General features: G+C 35.7%; 1 pseudogene; it reads right to left on the reverse strand.

Moving 5' to 3' along the window:
* Nucleotides 1-10,206: 10,206 nt before the first annotated feature.
* On the reverse strand, nucleotides 10,207-10,369 carry LOC123323573 (annotated as a pseudogene).
* Between the last annotated feature and the right edge of the window lie 16,596 nt (nucleotides 10,370-26,965).

The raw sequence follows: 26,965 nt of genomic DNA on the forward strand, positions 1-26,965 counted from the left end.
AAAAAAATGAGAAAAATCCCAGAAAATCAAAAGAAATGCCCCATTTTGTTACACGAATGGCAACTGAAACGGAGGTAATATACCCAGTGGGTATGATTCTTCATTGTGATAATTGATACCTCATTAGTAAGAAATAAAAGCCAAACAAATATCTAATCCTCTTCACAATTACACTATTAAATATGAAGGGAGAAAGGAGTGCAGATATTTACTTTTAATATCTTGCTCCAACATGGATCCCAGTAGGTTAGTTTCATATACCCTGCAAAATACTTAAGCCCTCATCCCCCTGTTATTAAACATCATAAAAAGGCATAGATTTTCCCGTTCCAGGAAAAGATAGCACTCACTTTCCCCTGCTCTTCCCCTCTAAATACAACTACATGCTCTGGAAATAGTTCAATAGACCATCAGAAAAGGATCTTGAAGGATGAAAAGAAAAAGGCAGACTGGCTAGAAACCTCAGTACTTGAAGAATTTGGCTTTTCCTTTTTATCTCCCATATATTCCAGACAGGGCTCTAGAGAGGGCTGTAGTACAGAACATCCAATGAGCACGGAAGAGAAACAAAAGAAAACAAGAAAATCCTGATATCTCTGGCCAAAGGACTCCAAACAGGCAGCCTAGCAAAGACCTAGTGGAGCAATCCATCCATACCCTATATTCAAGGCAGCGCACAGCCTAATCTAACACAGCAGCAGCAACAGCATTATTCCTGCCCAACAACCAGGATGGCATCAGCCAGATCTACAGAGCAGCCGCAGGAGATGTGGGGTCCAACATGGACATACTGACAAGTTCACACCTGGAATAGCCTCAACCAACCATAGGAGTAGCAGCAATGGCAGTGTCTATGGTACACTGAGGCAGGTGGCCTTTTCTGCAATAGTGGGAGTGCCAAGAGTTCCCTGTCTAACACCCAGGGCAGTAATGGCCAGATCTTCTGTAGAAGCGGCATTAACAGAGCCCGGCAAAAAACCCATCTCACACAGCACATCCAGAGTGGGAGCCCAACCCACCACAGAAGAGCAACAGCAGGATCCCTTTCCTAAACCCAGAGAAGCAGCAGCCTTATCTTCCACAATAGGAGTATGGCACCAGTCAGGGACTCATTCACCACTCCCCACCCAAATCAGTGATAGCCCAATCTGCTATAGCAGCAAGCACATGAGTGTCCCTGTCACATCCCTGGGAGAGCAGTGACACTGATCCTACAGAGTGGAAGCAACCAAAACCTAGAGTTTCCTGAACTTCACACTAAATGACACTGGGTAGCCTAGGCAGCACATGCAAGAATTGAGCAGGAGTTCCAGTGGAACCAGAAGCAGAAAGGCAATCAGAATAGAATTCCAAGGCTCTGAAAATTATGATTTGAACTACAGCTCACAAAAGTAGGCAACAACCTACAGGCAAAACCTAAATGGGATGACTGCCTGCTGAAATAGAAGATTTAAATGGGATCAAGAGTCTCCAGACATACTACACAAAATGTCCAGGATACAACTGTAAATCGCTAGTCATACAAAACAAACCAAAAAAAACACTACTTGAATGAGAAGAGACAATCAATTGACACCAATACTCCAATGAAACAGATGTTGAGATTGTCTGACAAAGATTTTAAAGCAGGCATTAAAATATGTTTTTAGAAATAACTACAAATTCTCTTGAAACAAATGGAAAAAACTGAAAGGTCAAAGAAATAGAGGTTATAAAAAAAGAGCCAATTGGAAACTATAGAACCTAAAAAATAAAATAGCTAAAATTTAAAAAAAAAATCTCACTGGATATGCTCAATAGTAAAATGGATATGACAGAAAATAAAATTAGAGAACTGGAGGACAGATAAACAGTATTTACACATTCTGAGCAACAGAAAGTCAAGACATTTTAAAGAGAAGATAGGACTTGAATAAGCCCTTGGTTCATGGGCAGAGCTCAGCTAATCAGGAGAGATAGGCATAAGGCATTCTGGGTAATAGGAATTTTGGGTACAAAGGTGTAGAGATAAGACTGAAGAGAAGTATCAGCTGGTAGAAATTATGAAGAGATAAATGTAAGCTCAGTTATAAGAAGTACTTTTCTTAAACAGGGCTTTCCAAAAATAAAAGAGTACCCTGAGATGAAAATGAATATCTCAAAAAGATATCTACACTCCTATGTTCATTGCAGCATTATTCACAATAGCCAAGAAATGGAAACAACCTAAGTGTCCATCAATGGCACAGAAAATGTGACATCCATATATATATATATATATATATATATATATATATATATGCATATATATGATGGAATATTATTCTGCCACAAAAAGAAGGAAGTCCTGCCATTTGCAACAACATGGATGGAACTTGAGGGCATTATGCTAAGTGAAATAAGTCAATAAGTCAGACAGAAAAGGAAATACTATATGTTCTCACTTAAATGCCGAATTTAAGAAATCCAAATTCATAGAAATAGAGAGTAGAATGGTGGCTTCCAGGGTCTGGGGGGCAGTGGGGGAAATGGAGAGATGTTAGTCAAAGGGTACAAACTTCTAGCTATAAGATGAATAAGTTCTAAGGACCTAATATACAGCATGATAACTATAATTAACAATACTTTATTATATGCTTTATTGTTAATAGAGTGGATCTTAAATGCTGTCACCACACAAAAGTGCTAATTATGTGAGGGAATGGAGGTGATAACTAACCTTATTGTGGTAATCATTTTACAATACATACGTGTACCAAATCACATTGCACACCTTAAACTTACATATGCTATATATCTCAACAAAGCTGGAAAAAAAGTAGACATGATGATATTGAAGAGCCTAGTTGAGCACATCCGTTTGATGGGATATTACATAGTCATCAATAGGAATGAAGTATATCCATCTAAGCTATATGGACAAGTATACAAGCTATATTAAGTGAAAAATAAAAGGTGCAGAACTTAGTATAATTATACTTGTAGAAGTTAGAAAACATAGATACATATATATGCTGGAATATACTTTTTTCTTAAAGAAATGATAACAAATGCTTAATAAGAATTAACTCTCAGTGGAAGAATTAGTAGTTAGGAGTTACTGTACTTTTCATTGTGTAATTTTTTGCATTTTATAAATTTAAACATACGTCTTTTTTGTCAAAAGGGGGTAGACTTTCTGCCTTAATTATACTTCCTTTAAAAAAAAAAAAAAAAAAACCTCAACAGAGTTTTAGTGCAGTTGCCTTTTTTATCAACCATGTCACACAGTTGAACCAGAGTGGGTCAGAATGTTCAGGTCTTTTCTGCCCAATATTCCGTAAGTATTTTGTGGCTGACAGTTAGTTAACTGAGCAAAAAGAATGAGAGAGGCAATATGCAAAGGCAAACACTGTAAAGATTTTCAGTTATAGTTTTCTTCCCTTCAGAAACCTATGTATTTATGTCTCTCTATAAAAATTTCCAATAGAACATAGGAGACTTTTTTTGTGTCTAGTGAGGACCTGAAGAACCAGCACAAGTCAGTATAGGGTAGGAAGCTACTGCAGTAGTATAGCCAAGAGATGAAGGCAGTTTGGATTAGGGTGAGAGCAGAAGTGGATAGACATGAAGAGACTTTGCGTGGTTTTGGAAGTGGAACTGGCAGGTTTTGGTGATAAAAGGCCTGTAGTTAATAATGGGGAGGGAATAAAAACTGTGAGTGGAATTGCAGACAAAGACGGGAGAAAGTTGATAGGCCTCTATCTATAATAATCAGAAGGTTATGAAGTGAGAAAAAGGAGTTGAAAGCAAATAAATACCATGATTTGGCATAAATGAAATAGATGACCACAATGATAATATTATATGAATACCACTTGGTGGATAAAGAATGACATTAAGTTTTTTTGGTTTTTTGGTTTTTTTGAGAGGGATCACAAGCTCCCGCAAGCGAGTGGGAGAGGGGCAGAGGGAACCTGAAGCTGGGCTCAATCTCACCACCTGGAGATCATGACCTGAGCTGAAATCAAGAGTCAGATGCTTAACCAGCTGAGCCAACCAGAAGCCCACATTGGATAGGTATTAAAGATTTGGGTTTGAGTGTCCTTTCGACCATATAATGTCTCTGAGGCTCAAATGGTGAATTGGACTTTTTTTAAAGTGTAAAAATAATAGAACCAAAATTACAAGTTTCTTGTGAGGAGGAAATCAGATAATACACAAAAAAATCCGTTATAAATTCTAAAGCCACCATATGGGTGTTAGTTTTTAATATTATTACTATTATTTACAAACAATGAAAATTAACAGCTTTCCTTTAATTAAAACTTGCCAGAAACAGTCCACACTGCATATAACCTCCCAATATCAACTTTGCTTTCTGTTAACTTCTACATTTAACAGTATATTTTAGAGATTTATCCATGCTGATATTGGTAACGCTTAGTTAATCCATTTTAATTGCTGCATAGTATTCCACTGAATGAAGAGACGGCAGTATAAACTACACTGTCCTCGATTGAAGTACATGTAAAATGATTTAATTTTTTTGTTATTACAGTGCTTCAAAAATACTCTCATATATGTTTTCTTGTGTATATACTTAGAGTTTCTCTAAGATATATACCTAGAAATGGGTAAAGCTGGTTGTAGAGAAGAAACATAATCAGCTTTATAGGATATTGTCAAGTGCTCTCATAAGTGTTTGAAACAATTTCTACTCCTATAAGCAGTGTATGAGAGTTCCTTCTTTCTCAAAACCTTAGAGACAGCATTGTTAAACTTTTTTTCAGTGTTTGCTAAATCTAATGAAGATGGTGATGGAGATGGAAAGTCTTTGTTGTTGAACTTTGCACTTGGCCTACAGCTAACAGTCTTTCACAGGTTTTTAGCCACTCATATTTTCTCTTTGTTAATTACCTTTTTAAGTCCTTTGCTGCTATAGACTGGTTGTTTGTGTCCCCTCAAGATTCATATGTTGAAACCTAACCCCCACGTTGTTGGTATTTGGAGGTGAGGCCTTCAGGAAGTTAATAGGTCTTGAGGAACAGCTTCATCAATGGTATTTGTGCCCTTATAAAAGAAGTCCCAAAGAGTTCCCTAGCCCTTTCCACCTTGTGAGGACACAGTGAGAGCATGGCCATCTCTGAATCAGGAAGCTCTCACCAGACAGTGAAACCTGCTGGGGACTTGTACTTGTATGGCTAGCCTCCAGAGCTGTGAGAAATAAATATCTGTTTATAAGCCACCCAGCCTATGGTATTTTTGTTATAAAGCCTGAATAAACGATGACTCTTGCCTATTTTTTCTATTAAGGTGTTTGTGTAATTGCTTTGTAGTAATTTTTATATGTTCTTGATACAAAGTATTTTTTTTTTGTTACTAGCATTGAAAACATTGCCTCTCAGTTCATGGCTTGAATTTTTTAAATTGATTTATAGCCTCCTCTATTGTACAGTTTTGTTTTTCAAAATGTAGTCAATTATTTTTTAAAGATATTATTTATTTATTTGACAGAGAGAGACACAGCAAGAGAAGGAACACAAGCAGGGGGAGTGGGAGAGGGAGAAGCAGGCTTCCCGCTGAGCAGGGAGCCCGATGCGGGGCTCCATCCCAGGACCCTGGAACCATGACCTGAGCCGAAGGCAGACGCCTAACAACTGAGCCACCCAGGCGCCCCCAAAATTTAGTCAATTTTATCAATATTTTTCCCATTAGGATTTAGACATTTTACACTGTGTTTAATAAATAAGTTCCAATTCTAAAATAATAATAACATTCTCTTCATAGCAGCTCTTTAAAAAATGTTACACAGGTCTCTAACTAGTCTGAATTTTTTTTTGGTATAATGTGAATTATGAATATAATTGTTTTCTACATTGAAAACCAATTATAGTATCATTTATTGACTAGTTCATTCTTTCCATCTCTGATTAGTAATTCCCAAAAAGGTTTCATCTATGCATGGGTCTTTTTTGTCCCATTATTCCCTTTCTCTATACCTAAGCTAATATCTCATTTTGTTAATTAGCATAGATTTATAAGAAATCTTGACACCTTTTTCTTTTTTCAAAATTGTGTTGGCTATTTTTAGCCTTGTGATTTTCCATATAAAACTTAGGATAAGGCCTTTTAAGTTCTATGGAAAAAAATCTCATGGGATTTTAAATAGAGTTGCATTGGATTATGGATTGTGTTGGTAACAATGTCTTTATCATACTGAGTCTTCCCATTTATGAACATGATAGATTTCATTCTTTTTTCTTATTGTCCTTCAAAATTTTTTTAAAGATTTATTTATTTGTCAGAGAGAGAGAGAGAGCGCACACAAGCAAGGGGAGCGGCAGGCAGAGGGAGAAGTAGACTCTCCACTGAGCAAGGAGCCTGATGCAGGACTCAATCCCAGGACCCTGGGATCATGACCTGAGCCGAAGGCAGACGCTTAACTGACTGAGCCACCCAGGTGTCGCATTGTCTTTCAAAATTTTAAAAATTTGTTTACACATCATTTTTTAAAGATTTATTCTAAGGTCTCTTTCAGTTTTTACTGCTATTTAAAATTACATGTCTTTATTCCATTTTATAATCTTTATACCTGATGCAGAGAAAAACAATTTATTTGGTGGTTGATGTTGGGTCAATAAAATTACTGAATTACATTAATAATGACAATGTGTTTTTTATAAGTCTTAATAAGTTTTATTTATATTTCTAGAACAATATTGGAAACAAAACATGATTGTAGATATCTTTGTGTTATACAGATTGCTGAACACTTTTCTAGTATTACCACTAAGCATAATATTTGTTCTATGTGGTAGAAGGCATTTGTCAAGTTAAGGAAATTTCTTTTTTCCCTAATTTGCTAATAGTTTTTGTGATGGAAAAACTATTTTTATCTAATGACATGGCTGGATCTACTGAAATAGTCATACTTTTTCTCCTGTAGTCGATCATCAATTTTCGGATTTTTTTTTTGAAGGAGCCCACCTAATCCCAATGTATATTTTTATATATTGCTGAACTTGTTTTAGAGATACTTAGATTTTGGACTTTTTGCATTTATCTTCATAAGTAAGACTGGTCTATACTTTTTATCTTCTTGTATTTTCTTTGTCTATTTGTTATCAAGATTAGATAAGAACAGATTTATCTCTTTATTCTCTGTAACAGTTTGTATAAGATAGGGTATGCTAAAATTTGAAATTATAATAAGACTGACCCACAAAACAGTTTGGGCTTAATATTTTGGGAGTTATGGCTGGAAAATAATTTAATTTATTCACTAACTGTCTTTAATGTTTATTTTACTAAGTTTTTTCATTTTTGTTTAAGTCAATATTCATAATTTTTCTCTAATTTGTTCATTTTATCTTATTTTATTTTTTTAATTTAATGGATAAATATCTTAATATTTGTAAAATCCTTACTCCATCTTAATTTATAAAACTTTTTCTGATCCAAATATTACTTACCTTTGCCTTCTCTGTTTTTTTAATCATGCCTGACAGAGATTTATCTGTTTTATTAGTCCTTTCAAGTAACTGGTTCTCTCAATTTTATCCTTGTTTTCCATTTTACTTTCTGTTCTTATCTCTATTATCTTATTAATTCTATATTTTTTAATTTACCATGTTATTTTTTCCTAGCTTTTTGAGTTAAATGTTTAATTCATTTTGAATTGTTCTTGACTTTTAATAAGATTTTTTAAAGATTTTGTACTATAATTTTATCTTAAATACTTATTTAGTTGCATCACAAAAAATTTAGAATTTGATTCTTAAAAGGACAATTATAGATATTTGTAACTCACATTTTTATTTCCTTTTTTATAAATACATTATTTCAATAGGGCATTTTTCAGCTGTTTTCCCCCTCATACACATTTTATTATTAATTTCTAACATAGTTTCTGTGATCAAAACATTCTATAGTGTTTTCATTTTTTAAAATTCATTTTAAATGTGGTCAAATTTTAAGTATTTCCATATTCTTGAAAATAATGTATTCACTTTAGTCATTTCTATACATATTTACTAACTCTGTCTTGTTAACTGTGTTGTTCAAAGTTTCTATTACCTTATGAACTTTTCCTGCTTGACTTATCAGTCTGTTATCATTGTATTAAATCTCACTGAGTTTATAGTATTATAAATTTCTTTTATAATGTTTTCAATATTTGCCACATGTATATAAAATCTATATTTTTGAATGCATATACCTTCATGATTTTCCTATATTCTTAGTTGATCATTGCTTGTACATTTTGAATTGTATTGTCCCTCTATTATCATCACTTTTCCTGGCCTTGAGTGTGATTATGTGGGAGATTAAAAACACTATACCAGCTTTCTTCTCCTATCATTTTAAAACTATTCATATCAGTTTGTTTTAGGTATGTCTCTTTCAAACAGCATATAAATGGTTTTTGTATGTAGTTTTTTATTATTTTTTTATTGTGTTCAATTAGCCAACATATAGTACATCATTTGCTTTTGATGTAATGTTCAGTGATTCATCAGTTGCATATAACACCTGGTGATCATCAGCTCACATGCCCTCCTTAATGCTCATCATCCAGTTACCCCATCCCCTACCCCCCTCCCTTTTGTAACCCTCAGTTTGGTTCCAGGAGTCCAGAGTCTCTCATGGTTTGTCTCCCTCTCTGATTTCTTCCCATTCAGTTTTCCCTCCCTTCCCCTGTGGTCCTCTGCTCTATTCCTTATGTTCCACATATGAGTGAAACTATATGATAATTGTCTTTCTCTGCTTGACTTATTTCACTTAGCATAATCCCCTCCAGTTCCATCCATATCGATGCAAATGGTAGGTATTCTCCTTTCTGATGGCTGAGTAATATTCCATTGTATATATGAACTACATCTTCTTTATCCATTTATCTGTTGAAGGACATCTTGGCTCCTTCCACAGTTTGGCTATTGTGGACATAGCTGCTATGAACATGGGGGTGCATGTGCCCTTTCTTTTCACTACATCTGTATCTTTGGGGTAAATACCTAGTAGCACAATTGCTGGGTCATAGGGTAGCTCTATTTTTAACATCTTGAGGAACCTCCATACTGTTTTCCACAGTGACCAATAACTAGCGAGGAAATTGAAGCAGTAATCAAAAACCTCCCACAAAACAAGAGTCCAGGGCCAGATGGCTTCCCAGGAGAATTTACCAAACATTTAAAGAAGAAGTAATACCTATTCTACTGAAACTGTTTCAAAAAATAGAAATGGAAGGAAAACTTCCATTTTCATTCTATGAGGCCAGCATTACCCTAATCCCAATACCAGGCAAAAACCCCATCAAAAAGGAGAATTACAGATCAATATCCCTGATGAACATGGATGCCAAAATACTCAACAAGATCCTAGCCAATAGGATCCAACAGTACATTAAAAGGATTATTCACCACAACCAGGTGGGATTTATTCCTGGGATGCAAGGGTGGTTCAACATTCACAAATCAATCAACATGATAGATCATGTTGACAAAAGAAGAGACAAGAACCATATGATCCTCTCAACTGATGCAGAAAAAAGCATTTGAAAAATACAGCATCCTTTCTTGATTAAAACTCTTCAAAGTATAGGGATAGAGGAAATATACCTCAATATTATAAAAGGCATCTATGAAAAGCCCACAGCAAATATCATTCTCAATGGGGAAAAACTGAGAACTTTTCCCTTAAGGTCAGGAACACGACATGGATACCTACTCTAACCACTATTATTCAACATAGTACTAGAAGAACTAGCCTCAGCAATCAGACAACAAAAAGAAATAAAAGGCATTCAAATTGGCAAAGAAGAAGTCAAACTCTCTCTCTTCGCAGATGACATGATACTTTATGTGGAAAACCCGAAAGACTCCACTCCCAAATTACTAGAACTCATACAGCAATTTAGCAATGTGGCAGGATACAAAATCAATTCACCGAAATCAGTTGCATTTCTATATACTAACAATGTGACTGAAGAAAGAGAAATTAAGGAATTGATTCCATTTACAATAGCACCAAAAACCATAAGATACCTAAGAATAAACCTAACCAAAGAGGTAAAGGATCTATACTCTAGAAACTATAGAACACTTATGAAAGAAATTGAGGGAGACACAAAGAGATGGAAAAACATTCCGTGCTCATGGATTGGAAGAATAAACATTGTTAAAATGTCTATGCTGCCCAGAGCAATCTACACATTCAATGCAATCCCTATCAAAATACCATTGACATTTTTCACAGAGCTGGAACAAAAAATCCTAAAATTTGTATGTATTTAAATGCACATGTATTTAATCTGAAACTCTTAATGGGTTTAGTCTACTATTTTTTCAATTAGCAATAATCGCGCCTCGGATAAACCTCATTGGCTACGATACTGCCACTGCGCAAAGCTAGTCTACTATTTTTAAAATAGTTTAGTAGACTAAAAAAGTTTAGTCTACTTATTTTTATTATCATTACTGATATTTATAATTGTTCTTGCCATGTTGTGCATTACTTATTTGTGTTTATTTAAAGATTTTATTTATTTACTTTACTACTTTATTTTATTTATTACTAGAGAGAGAGCAAGAGCACGGGGAGGGGCAAAGGGAGAGGGAAAAGCAGACTCCTTGCTGGGCAGGGAGCCCAACATGGGGCTCAATCCCAGGACCCTAGGACCATGACCTGAGCTGAAGGCAGATGCTTAACCAACTGAGCCACCCAGGTGCCCCTATTTGTTTTGTTTACCATGCTTATACTCTTCACTTTCCAGATTATCCAATGAAATATTTTACATGTCTTTTTTCTTGCTTTGTATCTAATCTTTTTCATAATTTACTTTCTTTTTCTATTTTTTCATTAATTATTTCCTTAAGGATATTAAACATACTTATCTTAAAGTCTTCAGATTATTCTATTTTAGTTAACCTGATATGAAATTATCCTCAGATTGCTGATTTTATCTGCCTTTCTTAATATTAGATATTTTTCATCTTTCTAAGCCTGGGTCTTCAGACTAATTTTGTAATAACTCTCTTTCCCTTTCTCACCATCTCTCCCTACTCTCTTCCTGCCTAGTGGCCTTGTAGTTGCCTTTACCTGGTACTCCTACCCCAGGACTCTACATGGAGTTCTACAGATCCAGGGACCAATCTAGCAGGTATTTTGGCTAATCCACTAATCATGACTTTATATCCATGTCCACCTATTCCTCTAGGAACTGAATATCATATAAGCATTATAACTCCTGGCAGTGTTCAGAAGTAACTTAGCTCAATTTCCACTCCTGAATAGGGATAACCTTGCTCAGGCTATGGTCTTAGGCAGTAGGCCTGGATCTGGACTCATATCTTGGGTGGACGATTTTTACCTACTTCAACTTACAGGAGATGATCTCTCAGCTACCTCTGCCTTCATCTCTCTCTAGCAATTAAGCACATTCAGCCCTGCTTTTCACTCTGTATATTTCTTTTCTATTCCTGGTCCATAAAGATGTTTATCTTATTTATGGAATCGCTTTCTTATATTTTTCTTATTATATTTAGTTTTTCATTGTTAGATTTTTGGAGCAAACAGAAAATCTCTTGATCAAAAGTGCCAGTCTTAAGACACTTGCTATTCAGTGTCATTTAAAGATTTACATTTGTGATACACCAGAAATTAATGTATTGGATTTAGCCTGTTGCCAACATTTGTCATAGGAAAATACATGTACCTCACAGTTCTGTTTAGCATCTTGATGTGTTTCTTCTGTGAGGAGTCATAAAGAACTGGGGGAAGTATATAGGATCTCAAACCCTGGAAAAAAAGACAGTCAAAGGGGAGTAATTAAGATGATAAAGGAATTTAACAATTAGGCTAATGAGAGTGAAGGATCGACCTGCTTAAAACTGCAAGAAACCAAAAATTCTTAAGTATTTTAGATGGCATTAGCAGGTCCTAATCCAAAGCTTCTGCTTTCTGATGATGAATTCTGAAACTGATTCTTTAGATATTCCTATTCCATATTTCCTGCTGACATGTTACCTTGGCTAAGACAGCTGTACTTTCTGTGCTTCATTTTCTATTTATGGAATATCAGGTTATTACTCATTATGAGATTCATAACATTACCTTGAACAGTACCTAATAAAAGTAGTTATAAAATGCAATCACCCATGAATGTTGATTTAGATCACCAATGGCAACACTGTAACATAGTACCAGAAATGCATGGGAAAGTGCTTGCCATTACAAAGTAAATAGCCTTCCATTTTATGTATATATAAAAACAAAATCAAATTTATTCTAATGAATAGGATTTAAGAAGTCCACCTTTATAGATGAATAGATACTCATAGAGTCATTTGGAAGCTGAATTTCAACTCAAACTACTCAATTCACCTATGATCAACATTAAAACCTGAAACTACTATGTTAATAATATATAATAAATTCTCATAACTCACCATTTTAAGCTGAGTCATACAAAAATGCAAGGAGGGTCAGAAAAATTTATGTGACTCAGCCATTCTTTCAACACAAAGTTATTAAGCACATATTATATGGAACACAATGGAAACTAGCTTCTATTGGGTATAAAATTATTAAGATGTCCTTTCAATCAATAAAATGATTATATAGTAGCATAGATGAGACATTATGACAGGGATTGTTAATTTCTTCTAAATACAGATTATGCCCATCTTATTTAGTAATAAAACTCTAATTTTTAGCTGGGCATCTCATCCCCCAGAATCAAAACTGCATTTCTGAGCCTCCTTTGAAACAAGTGTGCTCATGTTGAGTTTTGGCCAATGACACATACTAAATGTCTTAAGAGCCATTCAGGGAATAAATGTAAATAAATGGAACAGACCCCTTTCTTTATTTCTTCTTTATTCCTGCTGGCTGGAATGCAGACATGATGGCTAGAACTAAAGCAACTAGACTAAGTGATACAGTAGAAGACACAGACTAAGGGTTGTTGGACAATAATATACAATGATGCCATTTTTATGATGTGATAGAGAAACATAATAGCCCTGGACTATCTTTCTCTAAAACACTTTTATTGGTGAAAAATAGGATCATGTGTTGTTTAAGCCACTATAATTTTGAGTTTTCTGTCCTGTTCAGGCAACCCCAATCCTAACTGAAACAAATATGTAAACAACTATACAGTGAAGTGCCATAAGTTCAGTAACAGAGGAATAAACTTCCATAGGATGTTCGAAAAGGAAAGATTGTAGGTATTGGGAACTCCTTCCCTTCCCAGGCATCAAGAAGTTCCCATGTGTTCTAACAATTTTGAGCCTACAATCAAAAATAATAAATTACACAAGGAAACAAGACACCATAAATGAAACCACCATGAGAAACAGATCCAGAAGTAACCCAAATATTTTTTTTAAAGATTTTATTTATTTATATGACACAGAGAGACAGTGAGAACAGGAACACAAGCAGGGGGAGTGGGAGAGGGAGAAGCAGGCTTCCCGCTGAGCAGGGAGCCCGATGCGGGACTCGATCCCCGGACCGGGATCATGACCTGAGCGGAAGGCAGACGCTTAATGACTGAGCCACCCAGGCGCCCCGAAGTAACCCAAATATTAATAGCAGAAACATAATAGAAAATAACTGTCTACAATATTTAAAGAAATGAAACAAAGAATTAAAACATATGAGGTAAAGCACAAAAGATGATAAAGGCCAACAGATTTAAATATTTCAAATAAAATGTCTTAGAAATAAAGGTGTAAAAAAAAATTTAAAACTATGTACACGAATCCCAGCTTCCATTAATGGCATAGCACTGGTCATACTGATTATCCAAAACCAGAAATTATTATAATTAATTAAATAATTATGGACAGATGACCAAAAAAATCTACACAGCTATTGGAGAACACAGTAGAGAGCAACAGAAAGCAAGCAGAAAGTGAAGTCAACTACTCAACGACTGAAAAATAGGAACTACACTTAGTGATATCTAGGTCTTTGCACCACTTTGCTTAAGAGCACTTCCTGAACCATGTAGCATGTTGTAGCAGAAAACTTCATTCTTACTCTCTTGAGATGTTAAAGGAAGAGTTTAGTGATGGCAAAACAGTTGGAAAATTAAGGTGACAAATGCTGGAAAGAAAAAAGATGCAGGGCGTGAGCCCCAAAATCAATATATGAATGCAGCTCAAAACATGGATAACCACCAAAGGACATATGTGCAGAGAAGCTTCCAAGAGTTCTGGCCAAAAGTCTTAAAAACAAACAAACCAAACAGAATTTCATCTGGTAGCAACTACAGGAGAGACAGACGTAGAGGTTTGATTCCAGCCAAGAGAACTGATTGTAGAACAAAATTCAGCCCTTTTCTGAGGAACATAGCTGAGTCTATGATTTTATAATGTATAACCTATGTCTACCATAATTTTTTTAATTACAAAGCCATACAACAGAGGAGAAAATATGAAATACCATAAGAAGAAAAGTCAGTAAAACCAACCACAAGATGATAAAGATGTTGAAATTAGTAGACAAGGATTATAACAGTTCACATATGTTCTAGCATTTAAAGATTACTTCCATGATATATGAAGAGATGAGGAATATCAGCAGAAAATAAAATCATAAAAATGAGCCAAATGGGAATTTAGAACTGAATAATTAAAATGAAAAATTTACTAGATGAATTTAACAGCAGATTAGAGAGAGCAAAAGAAAAAGTCAACAAACTTGAAGATACAATAGAAATTACCTAGCCTGAAGAATACAGAGGAGAAATGAACAGAGCCTCAGTGACTTATAGGACAATATTAAACAACCTAATATATGTGCTTACTATAACAATATAACAATCTCTATATATGTATCCCCAGAGGGGGAAGAGAAGGAGAAAGGGACAGATAAAATATTTGAAAACATATCCAAGAAAGAAAACTTGCATGTCATAAAGGAAACATACAGATCAACTTAGAGATTTTAAAAGTTCAATGCAGATAGATACAAAGAAAAGATCATACTCAAAATGTTTAAATAGAAAGATAGAGAGAACTTAAAGTATGCAGAAAAATGACCCATTATATACAGAAAAAAATAAAAACAACTGAATTCTCAGAAGACACAGTAGAGGTCAATGAAAATGTAATAACATCTAGGACATCTTTCTAGTGCTGGAAAAAATGTGCAGCAAAACAGAATCCTATGTCCAGTGATAATATCTTTCAGAAATGAAGGAGAAATAAAGAGGGGCGCCTGGGTGGCTCAGTCGTTAAGCGTCTGCCTTCGGCTCAGGTCATGATCCCAGGGTCCTGGGATCGAGCCCCGCATCGGGCTCCCTGCTCCGCGGAAGCCTGCTTCTCCCTCTCCCACTCCCCCTGCTTGTGTTCCCTCTCTCACTGTCTCTCTCTCTGTCAAATAAATAAATAAAATCTTTAAAAAAAAAAAAGAAATGAAGGAGAAATAAAGATATTTTCAAGTAAATGAAAATTGATTTTGTCACAAGCAGGAATAAGCTACAAAAATACTAAAGGAAGTTTTATATGCTGATGGAAAATGATATCAGATGGAAATATGAATCTATAGAAAGAAACTGATACCAGATGGAAATGTGAATCTATTGAAAAAAAATAAGGAGCACCACAAATTATAAATAAAAATATAGATGTCTGCATGAAAAGACACAGAGAAACCTTAAATGCATATTACTGAGTGAAAGAAGTTAGTCTAAAAAGGCTACAAACTGTATGATTCCAACTATAAGACATTCTGGAAAAGGCAAACTATGTACACAGCAAAAACATCAGAGATTGCCAGGTATTAGGAGGGTGGGGATGAATAGATGGAGAACATGGGATTTTTAGGACAGTGAAATTATTCTATATGATACTGTGATGATGGATACATGTCACTATACATTTGTCAAAAACTATAGCATGTACAACATAAAGAATAAACCCTAATCTAAAGTAGGACTTTGGGTGATAATGATGTAGTCAATATAGGTTCATCGACTGTAACAAATATACCACTCTGATGCAGGATGTTAATGTTAGGGGAGACTGTGTGGTGGTAGGGATAAGTGAAAACTCTCAGTACTTCTCAATTATGCTAAGAATCTAAAACTACTATAAAATATCATGTCTGTTAAGGAGATTTGAACCTAAGAGAAATGAAAACATATGTGCACACAAAAACTTGTACATGAATGCTTATAGCAGCATTATTCATAGCAGCCAAAAAGTGAAAGCAACCCAAAATAACTATCAACAAGCAAATGGATGAACAAAATGTGGAATCCATTCAGTGGAATATTACTCAGCTTTAAAAAGAAATGAAGCACTGATAAATGCTACAACATGAGTGAAACTCAAAACATTATTTGAGGTGAAAAGAAGCCAATCACAAAAGACAACATAATACATTATTTCATTTATATGAAAGTCCAGAATAGAGAAATCTTATGGAGACAGAAAGCAGATTGTGGTTGTTTAAACATTGTAGAAAGAGTAAGAAGAACAGAATGTAAATGGAAGTCAATGAGACACAAATAAAAAAAATTCCAAAGCATTTGGGAGAGCTTCAGCTAAAAGTAGCAAGTGTTAGACTTTGCCACATATTTTTAATTCCCCAATAGCTCTTAGTACCCTAAGAACAGACGGTGAGAAGTCAGTAACCCAGGTTTGTGCATTGGCATGATGGTAATGGTGAAAGGCCAAAAGTCTGGCCAATTCTAGGACCCATGCAAGGACATCAGTTAAAAGACTGACTTTGTTTATAAGAGTTAGGTTGGAAAGTCAATGAGATGAGAAACTGTTCTCATAGACATTGAAAATACCATGAGACCATGGGATAAAAGGTCATAATGAGGGTGTATGCAGGAGTGAGACTGGGAGATGATGTAATATAATAATAATATAATCTTAAGAGTGAAATCCTTTTTTTGCTTTACATTTTTAAAATTTCATTTTGTAATAATTTCACTTTCAGAAATGTTGCAAAAATAACAAAAATAATTCTCATGTACCCTTTATTCAGATTTTGCAAATGTTAACATCTTACATAATCAAAGTACAATTATCAAAGCCACAAAATTAACACTGATACAATTCTATTATCTAATCTGAAGATATTCAAGTATCAATTTTCCTCCTAATGTTGTGAGTTGCTATTGAATTATGCATCAGTGTCTTTAAAATCTGTATGCAATTTCAGTGTTCCAACTTATTCATAAATTCACCTAAAGAAGAGAGAAGCAAAAGGGACAAACTACTTGAGAACATTCAATCACTGTGCTGTAGACATTTTTGTTAATTGTGCCTCTGAATTATGGGGCATACACATTTTCCAATGTGATATTTCAAGATTTTACTGCATTCTAAACTTTCTGACATCCATTTTAAAAGAGAAAGGCAGTAGCATGGATAATCAAACAGATGTTTGACAATAAAATCTATTTTTTTTCCATTGACTTGGACATAAGTGGATCTGTTTCTTTCTGGAAGTTTACACACCTTAACATCATACCAATTTCTATAGAGCTTCCCTATTCCACATGAAAGACAAAATTATTAGCAAAACTAGAAGGGAGAGAGAGCTGCTCAGTGGTTGCCTCCTCCTTATCTCCCTTCCCATTTAGTGTGCCTCTTCTCTCTCAAACCATAATTCTCTCTCACTTTCCAATATCAAACCCAATTCCAACTCTGACTTGCTTTCTACCCATCATAAATAAGACACATGCTCTAACTGCCATATGCAGGGCCTCTTAATTATCCTCAAAGAATCTGAAAAGCAAATTATTTTAAAATCCAAAAGAAATGACCCACTTGTAGAATAATGGAGTGAACATTTTGAAAGAAGAAATTCTGCCCAGAAAACTCATATCTATTCTGGCTGTACCAAGTGTTGTGTAAAGAAAAAAAAAAAAAAAAAACACAATTACAATGCTGGACACACAATGCCAAGCACCTGGATATACATGTCACCTAGGTTTTTGTAACCATGAATATCCTAAGCACATAATGATCTTAGTAAAATATTTGCAGTTTGCTTTTCCTTCACTGTGTACAGATAACAATGTGTACTGCTTTGCAGGAGAATATCTGTAGACTGAAGTCCAGCCTGTGGTCAGTGGAAATGTCAATCTTGTACTTAATGAATCCCAAGCAGAGCATTAGCTCACTGAAGTAGAAAGGGAGAGAATGCAATTTTAAGGCTTCATTTGAATTTCATAAAAGGGAAGAAAATCACCACCTCTATGCTTCTTACCATGAAATATTCAATGGAAAATTGCAACTCCAGTTTTCACCACTGACATATCCTAATCTGGGAGTTGTAGTACCTCCATGAAGAAAGGCAGTAGAGCAAGGTTTGATGGGCTTTTCCTGGTTATTCATGATTCTATTTAATGTCATCATGAAAAGAAACTCCACAACAATGACCCTCATACCACTTATCTCTTTAGCATCATCACAGACATTAATACTTTTCTTTGGGAGAAGGAGACCCATAGTTGATGAAAGACTTCTTATACTGAGAGCCAGGTTAATTCACCTGATAGTCAATTGATAATGCAGTGGATACTCTTTTATCTTCTCCAAAATGGAAAGAACTGCTGTCATACCCATGAACAAGTGTGTAAAACAGTGTCAGTATGAACAGCCAAGTACACAGTAGTTCTCATGGTAAGAGGAAGTCCAGTAGTGAGACATGGGATTTCTACCAGGGGTTGAATACTGATAAGAAAATCATCATGAACTGCCAGAACTGTAGCATTTATTCTTACTAGGGGAAACTGGAAAAGATCATACTTTTAGAAGTTTATTATACCAATTTAATATCTCACCACAAGTGATAGGGATTACCTCTGTTTTATTCAAGATGTCTAGTCATCACACACACTGTATTTCAATGTCATCTTCCTATCCTTAGTCTTTCCCAAAGGTTATGGGAAAAGTACCCTGAGAGATAACCTGCAAGAGTCATGTTTGGCACAACTAAAATTTTACTAACTCACCTAATTAGCATCTTATCTCAATTCATTACAGTACCAGCAAGTGATTAAGTTATGTCTTAGTACCCTATTCTGTCTTTCTTGAAGCACTTGTTTATCACGGTCCTGGTCATCATTTCAGTATTTATCTAGGCTGCACTTACACTTGTGATGAGCTAGAGCTGAGGGTTAGAAACCAAAAGAGAGTATGGGGGCTATGGCAAGTTGATGCCCCCTCCCCTTGAGGACAGTAAAATGAGGTGCTTCAAATCAGTCAAAATGGTGAAAGTGGTTTGAGCTACTGTACAGAGTTCATTTGCTTGTACATAGAAAAAGTAGTGTAACTTTACCATACCGCACACACTGCTGGTTACTCATCAGCTCTGTCAGCCTCAGGAAAAGAAGATGCCAATGTACACATCTGCATTTCTTCCTAGCTAGGACTTACCAGATAGGCCATTTGCTGCCTGAGGAAGGTAAAATGAAGACAGACCTACTCTTTCTCCTACCCTCCCTTTTCTCATTTCCTCTCCATTCAAGCAGGGAATATGTTTTGACTTGCAGAGAAATAAGCAGGGTGTTTAAATTGTGTCCTCAGGCTACATGGCAAAGAAAAAGAGTATAATTGAAGCAGGTGTAGTGCTAGGGGAAGGGGTGGGAAGAAAGCTATTCAATCCCAGAACACTCTTCTATGCAAGGCGGGGGGAGGGCAACAGAGAATAGCTTCAGATAGCAGCCAGTCCCCAAGCTAAAAGCAGGCACCACTGAGAAATAAAGACACATGGTATTAAAGAACTGTTCTTGGTCACTCTGAACTTTGCCAGCACTTGAATATCTTGTCAGGGCAGCGGGGGTACTCAAGTTGCATCAGATATATACTCTTGTAAAGGAGTGCTAGATACATTGCAGAGGGAGGTAGATGAAAGGGAAGAATTGCAGCTGAGCAAAGATTGTGAAAGTGGCCTTTGTATCCTTCCACTTAGCTGTCGAGTTTGGAGAAGGCCTGGGAAAAAAACCCAGAAATCTCTTGCTGTGGTTCTCAGAAGAGGAAACAAGCTAGTTCTTTTTTTTTTTTTTTAAGATTTTATTTATTTATTTGTCAGAGAGAGAGAGAGAGAGAGAGCAAGTGAGCACAAGCAGGGGGAGCAGCAGAGGCAGAGGGAGAAGCAGGCTCCCCGCCCAATGTGGGGCTCAATCCCAGGACCCTGGGATCATGACCTGAGCTGAAGGCAGATGCTTAACCGACTGAGCGACCCAGGCGTCCCAGGAATTTTTATTTTATTTTATTTTTTTAAAGATTTTATTTTTTTATTTGACAGAGAGAGACACAGCGAGAGAGGGAACACAAGCTGGGGGAGTAGGAGAGGGAGAAGCAGCCTCCCCGCTGAGCAGGGAGGCCGATGTGGGACTCAATCTCAGGATCCTGGGATCATGACCTGAGCCGAAGGCAGACGCTTAACCAACTAAGCCACCCAGGCATCCCACAAGCTAGTTCTGAGAATATTCCTATTGGGAAAAAAACGAAAAACAAAACAAAACAAAAACCTAGAGCATCTTAACTGAACTCCAGACATATACACATGCCTATAAATCCTGCTCAAAGTTATGACTAACCCTACAATATCACAAATACATTTTCCCAGCCTATCGTCACCTACCTGCCTCTCATCACCTACCAATATAAAAATCTCTAATGCCATGAAATCATATATAAATATTTAGAACAATGTAAGAGCTATTTGGTATTGTTGATATAGCCTCACAAAAAGGGTCCCATTATCTTATTTTGTGGTCTACCATTGTGTAAATCTCCAAATGTCTGAGATCTATAGAAGAAGAAACTATTTATAAGACACTATTTTTCTAGTAGTGTCAGGGTCGATCTAAATAAGACCTCACTCAAAAAGCTAATTAGACCTAGCGTGGCACAGGCTTTAAACAAACTCCATGTTTTCTCATAAGCTTCTCCATTAGAGTAGATAATGGGGCACAGATCTTGAAAGGATTTGTTATCAAACACTGTGGGAGGGGACTGATTTTCTTTTTTTTTCTTTTTTTTAAGTGGGGGAAGGCAGAGAGTGGGGGAGAGAATCTTAAGGAGGCTCCATGTCTAGCGCAAAGCCTGACATGAGGCTCCATCTTACAACCCTGAGATCATGACCTGAGCGGAAATCAAGAGTCAGACGCTTAACCGACTGAGACACTCAGGTGCCCCTGATTTTCTGACTTATACATATCAGGCAATGGCAGCTGGACACCAGTCTAGTAGCTCTCTTGAATGCCTGAAATTAGGGATTCTGCAATATTTCAGTTCATTACACAGTTATAGCTCAGGTGGAAATGCACAGTGATCTTTAGTATCTGACATTAGAGGGAAGTTATTATAATTTGTTGTGTGGGGTACATGGGAAAGACACAATAATTTGGAGGAAGGAAACATATGTAGATAATGACTTTATAATAACTTCTGTAAATGACAACTTAATAGATTATGAATAGTTATAAAAGTAGCATTAGTATTTACCATGAACCAGTCAATCCTAGGAAAACTTAGATTCCCCTTTTGTATATCTTTTCTACCTCAGTGACATCCTTCCACCTCTGGAACCACCTACGATGTTTACTGCCGAACCATTCAATTTAGAATTTATCCTGAGGTAATGGAAAGTGCAGTGAACCCTGAAGCAGGAAATTCTGGTCTAGCCTCTGCCACCAACTAGCTATGGGAAATTTGAACAAGCAAAATCCATAGCTCTGTCCTCTGTTTCTTACCATGGGAAATGAAAAGTCTGGATTAGATGAATCACTGATATCCCTTCTACTACCTAAATCCTATGATTTCCAAATATTGTTCTCAAACTGCTTCAGTGTATCAAATAATCTCAGGGTTGAAAGAGATCTAAATAGTCTAGCCCACACACCCACTCAATATTTGAAACACTATAATATAACATTGGTGCCAAATGGCCAGTTAGCCTCTTCAGAAATACGTCAGTGTTCAGAAACTTACTCTTTCGTGGTGGCTTGTTGCAATACTTCAGACTATCACAAAGTTCTTAAAACACATAAAAATTAAGTATTTCTGTTCAATTAAAGACACCATGTACAGCATTAATAAACAGATAATTGATTAGAAAAAGAGAAGCTGAAAATGAAACTAAAGCTGAAAATGAATTAATATTCAGTATATGGGAAACTGCTAAATATCAATAAGAAAACTATAGAAATTATAATAGAAAACTGAACAAATTATTCAGATAGCAGGTTGACTGATGAAGAAACCCAAATAATAACAAATAATTGAAGTGAAGTGGAACTTAAGACAGTGAACTCTCAGTTTACATCAATTACAGTGACCAAAGTTACAGTAGTGAATAATCTGCCACATGTTGGCAGGGATATGAGGTTAGATCAGGCCTCTGGATGGCCCAAGGGATGAATGAAAACCTTGTCCAAGTTTGAATAGCCCACAAAAATGTTTTTTTTGCATTTTTGATGGGTGACCAAAAAAGGAACAAGAAGAATATATGACAAAGACTCTGTGTGGTCAGCAAAATCTAAAATATTTATCATCTGGCCTTTTGTAGATAAAGATTGCTGACCCCTGAGCTCCAGGATCCCTCATGCCCTGTTTGTGGAAGGAGCCATTCTAGAGAACAATATGGAACCATTCATCAAACTAAGTGTACATACACTGTGTAATCCAGATTATACACTCTCACAGAAGTACAAAAGGATACATGTCTAAGGCTATTCACTGCAACGTTGTTTATGGTAGCAAAGAGATGGACGTGATTGGGATATTCATCACTGGGGTGTTTGATAAGACAAAATGTGGTGGATGCACATTATGGAGATTATGTGGCATTTAGAAATGACAAAATGGATATATATGCAGCAAATTAAGTAGAACTTTAAAAACATCCCACGTGAAAAAGGAAAGTAAATAGAATGAGATCTATATAAAAATAACATTTATGTAAACTAAAAATGCACATGCACAAAACAACAAAACACATTTTATAAAAGACTTAAACATTAAGAGATTAGAACAACTGCCTGAGGGAATGAGAAATTGGAAATAGATATAAACAAACACGTATGGGTCTTACAAGTAGCAATGATATCAGTGTGCCATCAACCAAGGAGTACGATTAACTCAAACCTCCACAACAGAGATGCAGCAAGAAAAAAAATGTTCTTAAAATAAGATGAATTCTTTCAAGTAACTCCTACCTACTTTTATATCCTCTATTATGCAAAATAATATATCCCAGTTATATCCTCTATTATGCAAAATAAGTACAATCTTTCTTCCACACATACCAATGACAACTCAACTTCTCAGGCCTTCTTTGTTCTATATACACAGTTGTAGAATCTGGATGAATTTTCTTAGTATGACAACAAGAAATGAACATATTATTCCATATATAGGCTAACGATCATGTAGTAGAATGAAACTATTGATTTCATTCCAGGCACTACACTTCTCTCAAAGAGGCCTAACTTGGAATTAGGGGTAGGAACCATGTGTTCTAACTCTTCCCCACCATGAATTACAATGAACATTGCATTAGATATACAGCAATAACTTTGTAAATGTGCACTGATTAATTGATTGTACATAAGCATACAGCTCTTCGGTGCAGAGAACTAAATCAAAAATCATCATAGGCTTAGTTTCTTGTACTAATATGTCCTGGACATACAGCTAACAAATCTATCATAATCTCAGGTGATAAATTTCAACAGTGAAGAACTAAAATTTCCTATAAGCAGTTGGATAAATTCAAAGCTTTAGTCAATAAACTGTAGATTAATGGGGTCATGTGTGCAGTGTGCATTATTTATAAGATAGACTGAATCAAGTATTTTCTGATGGGTTGGGAGCTTGATATAGTATTAGTGAATATCATACGTATATGAAGGAATATATATATGGTTGATTCACTTTTTTTGGTTGTAGAAATAGCTGTGTTGTTCTGCTGATTGCTCAATGATCCATCATTTCTCTGACTTCTAACTCCAAATCCATCTAAAATGGCAGCCTCAACTATGAATGATAATCATAGAACTGAGTCTATACAAGGATTAACAAAACCTTTCAAAAATTACTTTACTCTTTAAAGTCAGTGAAGTATCTGTGCCAAAGAATGATAACCTCTGCAGGTTATGACTTTCTAATTATGCGCTTCCAATGGTTATCAGCAAAAAAAGACAAGAGAGAACAAATGCTGACAATGATGTGGGGAAAAAGGAACACTTGTGTACCATTGGTGGGATCTAGAAGTTGGTACAGCCACTGGAAAACAGTATGGAGGATCCCCCCCAAATTAAAAATAGAACTAATAGATGATCCAGCGGTTCCACTTCTGGGAATATATCCAAAGGAAACAAAAACACTAACTTGAAAAGATATCTATACCCCCATGTTCATAGCAGTCAAGACATGGAAACCACCTAAGTATTCCATCGATGGATTAATGGATAAAAAAGTTGTGGTATATACATACAATGTATTCAGCCATACAAAATGAAGAATTCCTACCATTTGTGACAACGTGGATGGACCTTGAAGGCGTTGTGCTAACTGAAATAAATTAGACAGTGAAAGACAAATACTACATGATTTCATTTATATGTGGAATCTAAGAACAAAACAAAAACACCCAAATTCATAGTAAAAGAGATCTGATTTGGGGTTACCAGAGGTAGAAGGCAGAAGGAGGAATTAGAGGAAGGGAGTCAAAAAATACAAACTTCCAGTTATAAGATAAATAAGTACTAGGGATGTAATGTACAACATGAGGATCATAGTAAACACTGGTGTATGATATATAGGAAAATTGTTAAGAGAGTTAATCTTAAATGTTCTCATCACAAGGAGTTTTTTTTTCTTTTTATTGTATCTATATGAGATGATGGATGTTAGCTGAACCTAATGATGTGGTAATCATTTCACATCTTTTAATATATGTAAATCAAACCACCATGCTATATGCCATAAACTTATATAGTAACATATGTTAATTATTTGTCAATAAAACTAGAAAAAACTATACGAATATTTTTAGTAAACTTGGAAATAGGTGAAGTGAATTAGAGGTACAAACTTCCAGTTATAAAATAAGTCATGGGAATGTAACACACAGCATAGGGAATATAGTCAATAATATTGCAAAAACTTTGTATGGTGATTAATGGCAGCTACACTTATCATGGGGATCATTTCCTAATGTATAAAAATATAGCAAATCACTATGATGTATACCTGAAACTCATAGGATATTGTATGTCAATTGTACTTCAATATAATGAATTGTTCTCCTAAATTAGGCCAAAAGTTTTGCTGTGAATGCTTAATTAAAACAAGCGTATAAGGGGGCGCCTGGGTGGCTCAGTCATTAAGCGTCTGCCTTCGGCTCAGGTCATGATCCCAGGGTCCTGGGATCGTGCCCCACATCGGGCTCCCTGCTCAGCGGAGAGCCTGCTTCTCCCTCTCCCACTCCCCCTGCTTGTGTTCCCTCTCTCGCTGTGTCTTTCTCTGTCAAATAAATAAAATCTTTAAAAATATATATATATATTAAAAAAAAACAAGTGCATAAGATTTAAAAAACTGGAAAAAATAATTGTATGAATATTTTTAAGAAATTTGAATGAAGGAGAAGTGGAGAGCTCAAATAAAGAATATTCGAAGTTTTATTAGACTTGTTTAGAGACATTTTTTTAAAAGACTTTATTTATTAGAGAGAGAGCATGCATGTGTGTCCACACTTGTCGGGGGAAGGGCAGAGGGAGAGGGAGAAGCAGACTCCCCACTGAGCAGCCCCCCCCCCGGGGTCATGACCTGAGCCACCCAGAAGCCCGAGAGACATTATTTTTATTCTCACCAATGCATCTCATAGTAGAAAAATGTTTTACTTCTTTCTAATCCAAAACACACTGAAAAATATAAACTTTCACTGTCTCTCTCCAAAATTGAAAGTTTACTTATGAGATCTAGCATATATTTTTCAGGCTCTGAAGGTGAATGTACCATGGCTTTCTGCTGTGTATCTTCCTGGAAACTTTCCATCCCAGAAACCAAACATGTTTGGATAAGGTTCATTTGCATATCTGCAAGTCAACAGGGTCACAAAGAGCTTTCACAATGAAAGGAAAAATACCAAAGTATAACAGAAACACATGCAACTCTCCAAATTTCAAGAAGTCCCACGAGCATCTGGAGATAATCCATCTTGCTGTCTCTTAATTGCCAGTAGGTTTATCACAACTTCCACAGTTTGATTTTTAAGCAGGCTGAACTGTAAAGTGTTGTTATAATTAGCTCACTAAAGTGTGTAAGGCAAATTGGAGAATTATTATTCATTTTCTAAAGACTCAGGAAGACAGGAAGTCAGGAAAGGGACTCATTCACTTTTCTCAGATACTCTTTGGGCATAGGTAGAAACCAAGAAACTGAACTGACTGACATTCACATCTGATTATAAAATATGGTTACACTTCTTTTATGCAATTTTCATTTCTCTAATACATAATTCCTGTAGAGGAAAAAAAGTAGTTAACTTGTGGAAGTTTATCTGTTTTTGTTTGGGTTTGAATTATGAAACTGGCTACATGCAAAACTGTGATAAGCTTTTGTAATAGAAATTTGATTTGAATGCCAATAAGCCTAGAATTAGACATTACAGAATACTTACTAGGTAAGGACTCATTGGGGAAATAAGCTTTTTCTTTCCCAATATGTTCATCAAAACTATAGGTCTTAATTTTATTTGAGGAATATTCAATATATATGACTTTACAGAATGGCCTACAGAATAACTCTGCAACAGTTGGTTGCCTACTAAATATCCACTTCTCCTTCTTTTTTTCTTGCAAAGACACAATTTATTTCATGTGTCTACTCCTGCCCCACATGACTCAAGGGCTAAGGATCCTATTCTCAGCCCCAGGCATAAATCTTGATCAATCTACACCAATTATTGTGGTCCTATTCTCACTGCCAGTATTTGGCTTAAGGGTAATCGTGTAAAT

This window comes from Neomonachus schauinslandi, chromosome X (genome assembly GCF_002201575.2).
Source record: "Neomonachus schauinslandi chromosome X, ASM220157v2, whole genome shotgun sequence".
In the NCBI taxonomy this organism is placed as follows: Eukaryota; Metazoa; Chordata; class Mammalia; order Carnivora; family Phocidae; genus Neomonachus; species Neomonachus schauinslandi.